The 3,647-nt window shown below is 41.4% G+C and overlaps 1 pseudogene; it reads right to left on the reverse strand.

The window, feature by feature from the left end:
* Positions 1-928: 928 nt before the first annotated feature.
* Positions 929-2,685, reverse strand: LOC148094803 (uncharacterized; annotated as a pseudogene).
* Positions 2,686-3,647: the final 962 nt, after the last annotated feature.

Raw genomic sequence — 3,647 nt, forward strand, 5'->3', positions numbered from 1 at the left:
TCTTAACCTGGGTTCGATCGAACCCTAGCCGTTCGGTGAGTCGGTCTCAGGGGTTCGGCAGAGCCTCCACCGTGACATGCACGGCTCATTTTGTGCACCAATATCCCATATCTATGTCTTGAATTTGAAAAAAATCATATTTTATTTTTCACTAAAGAGGGGTTCAATGCGCATATGAAACTGGTGGGGTTCGGTACCTCCAACAAGGTTAAGAACCACTGGTTTAGGATGAAAGCTGGCTTGTAGATGGTGTCAAAAGCTCTTTCCAATGAGTTTGGCTGTATTGTCGATCTAAGATGAGTCGCGCCCCTGAGCATCATCATAACCAATCACTAATCAGATGTTGAGTTGAAGCTTTCAAGCTTTGAGTGCATTTGTTAAAAATATGCTCCTCATTATTACCTGTCAGGCTTCGCTAGTAGATGTGCATGAGAAGATGGATGAGAAAATTTGACGAAAAGATGGAAGAGTTTAAAAGAATGACTCAAAAGTCAGATGACATCAAAGATCTGATCGTGGCAGAGAACGAGAATTTGCGCGCAGAGGTTAAAACCATTCAGAGGATGCACCGTGACTTTCAGGAAAAGGCAGGATCTCTCCTTGAGCAGAACAGCAGCATTGCTGCTCAGTTGTCTAGGAATAATGGAATAGGACTCCGGTTCCATTTTGTGGGTTTTCTCTCTGAACTGGGGCCATGATTAAGTAGGCGTTTGACACCATGACGCCATAAACCACTAGTCGGAACCCCTTCAGGAGGCTGTTCTGAGACAGGAGAATCAAGCTCCTCAGGTTCAGGAGCAAGATTCTCCTGTGTCGGGACCACATCAGGAGATGGTTCTGAAATAGGAGAAACAAGCTCCTCAGGTTCAGGAGCAAGATTCTCCAGCTGCAGAGGTTCACCAGTGATCTTGTGAACAGCAGCTAATACTTATTCTTCCTCCTCCCTTCTCAGCTCATCCTTAAGATTTTCAGTGATCTCTCTTTTCATTTTTAGATGTTCATAAAGTTCATCTATGAGATCTTGTTTATGAACAATTTTGAAATTCTGCTTTTTGACTTTTTCTTCCAGCCAAAATATTTGTAGTGTCAGACTTCCTGTCGTCTTTGCTTGATACTCAAGATTTTGTAAACGTTTCTTGAGATTTGTGTTCTCTGTTTTCTTAATTTGTTTATCTCAACAGCAATGCTGCTGTTCTCTTTAAGGAGATATTCTTCTTTTTCTTGAAAGTCATGGTGCATCCTCTGAATTGTGCTTACCTGCTCCTGCATTTTAGCCTCCAGAGATTCCACCTGTGACTGATTTTCATCCAGTGCATGTCTCACCTGATGCTGAAGAGTACAAATTTTTCTTTTCAGCTCAACTGTGAGTTCTGTCTTGCGAACAATTTCCCTATATTGTTTTTCTATAATCTCTTCTTTTTTAAATTCTTTTATGGTGAGCTTCTCCCACTTGGTGCTCAAGTCTCTGTTCAACAGTCTCTAAAGTTTTCTCGAGTTTTGCATTCTCTTTCTTTTTTTCGTTTCTCTCACTTTCAATCTGAGACAACTCAGCAGCAATGCTGCTGTTACGCTCGAGGAGATATTCTTCTTTTTCCAGAAAGTCATAGTGCATCGTCTGAATGGTGTTAACCTGTTCCTGCATTTTAGCCTCCAGAGATTCCACCTGTGACTGTTTTTCATCCAGTGCCTGTCTCACCCTACACTGAAGAATACATATTTCTTTTTTCAGCTCAACTATCTGTTCTGTCTTGTGATCTATTTCTCTGTTCTGTTTTTCTATTATCTCTTCTTTTTTTGTTATTTTATGGTGAGCTTCTCCCACTTGGTGCTCAAGTCTCTCTCTCTCTTCCTTGAGATCTGCGTTCTCTTTCTTTTGTTCATTTCGCTCACTTTCAATTTGAGACAACTCAGCAGCAATGCTGCTGTTCTGCTCAAGCAGAGATGCTTCCTTTTCCTGAAATTCATGGCGCATCATCCGAAAGGTTCTAAGCTCTGCTTGCAAATTTTTATTCTCTGCAACAATTAGAGCTTCGATGTCATCTGACTGTTGAGTCACTTTTTCAAGCTCAACCATGCTTTCCCTAAAATGGAAATTCCTTTCATGCGCATCTGTACTATTCTGTTCACGCTCATTTTTAAAGCGATAGTAATTTTTTTTGTAATAATTCTTTTTGCGCTTTAGGGTGCTTAACTCCAACTGGAGTTCTTGTATTTTCATTTGAAGCTCCCTAGGCGCCGATATTTCTCTCTCCATCATCCCATACAGTCTTTGTGATTCCTCTCGAATCTCTCTGTCAGACTGTCAATTATTAAATGTTTCGTGTGACATATTTCTTTAAACGTTTAATGCAAAGTGTCGAGAAGAAAAAATGTTTGCTTAATTGTTTAAGTTTAAAAATAGTCCCTTTCTGAAAGGTTTCTGGTTTGCAAAACACAACTCGCTGTTTCTGAAAATGTTCCAAGTAAAACTGTGTTTGCGAAGGTGAAGAGGGGGTATTTAAGGACAAAGGACTTGGCAAATGCTTTCGCTTTCATCCGTCTTGCGCCGGTCCAAGAATTTCACCTCTAGCGGCACAATACGAATGCCCACGGCCGTCCCTCTTAAAATAGGTTTAGGTGTTGCCGCAGTAGGCCTTAAAATACCTGCAGCTTACTGGGGCTTTTCAAAGCTTAACAGGGACTTCACAGGTGGAATCTGCTGTGATAAACAAGTTAAAAACAGAGAACACAAATCTCAAGAATTGTTTACAAAATCTTGAGTATCAAGCAAAGACAACAGGAAGTCTGACACTACAAATATTTTGGCTGGAAGAAGAAGTCAAAAAGCAGAATTTCAAACTTGTTCATAAACAAGATCTCATAGATGAACTTTATGAACATCTAAAAATGAAAAGAGAGATCACTGAAAATCTTAAGGATGAGCTGAGAAGGGAGGAGGAAGAAAAAGTATTAGCTGCTGTTCACAAGATCACTGGTGAACCTCTGCAGCTGGAGAATCTTGCTCCTGAACCTGAGGAGCTCGTTTCTCCTGTTTCAGAACCATCTCCTGATGTGGTTCTGACTAGTGGTTAAAAGCCACATGGTGCAAAACGCCTACTTAATATATGTTTAGGTCTTGCCACACCAGGCCTTGTTATTTCTGCAGCTTAATGGGCCTTCTCAATGATTTTCAACTGAAGTGAATTTCCCAGTTGTTTTCTGTGGAACTGAGCTTATGATCTACTTGAGGCCTACTAAAATTTTGGACTTGAACCAGTTATCCTTTACAAAACAGTAATATTGTTTTCCAACCATGGCTCACCAACCATACCAGTTTGTGATAACTATACTGTGATCTCCTTTATGTTAAATTATGCCCCCCCCCCGGACTGAGTGTATCTCGTTTAGTTTCTGTTCTTTGATTTAGTAGTATTTTTTGTTCTGTTTCTTGCCTCCCATGTGTCAATGTTGTTTGCGTAGTCTGTCGTGTCTCTCATGCCGGTGCAGCATCAGGGAGTACGTCCACGTCGCTCCAGAGGCAGTCAAGCATGTCCATGTTGTCCATGTCACCACCACCACTGCCCACATCATCCACGTCGTCCACATCTCTGTCAGGGCGGGCAAGTGAGCACCTCCACATCGCCTCGACCTAACCACTCTTTGACTGC

The sequence above is a fragment of the Neolamprologus brichardi genome, unplaced genomic scaffold (assembly GCF_056152115.1).
Source record: "Neolamprologus brichardi isolate AB-2024 unplaced genomic scaffold, ASM5615211v1 NODE_ptg000163l+_length_46295_cov_1, whole genome shotgun sequence".
In the NCBI taxonomy this organism is placed as follows: domain Eukaryota; kingdom Metazoa; phylum Chordata; class Actinopteri; order Cichliformes; family Cichlidae; genus Neolamprologus; species Neolamprologus brichardi.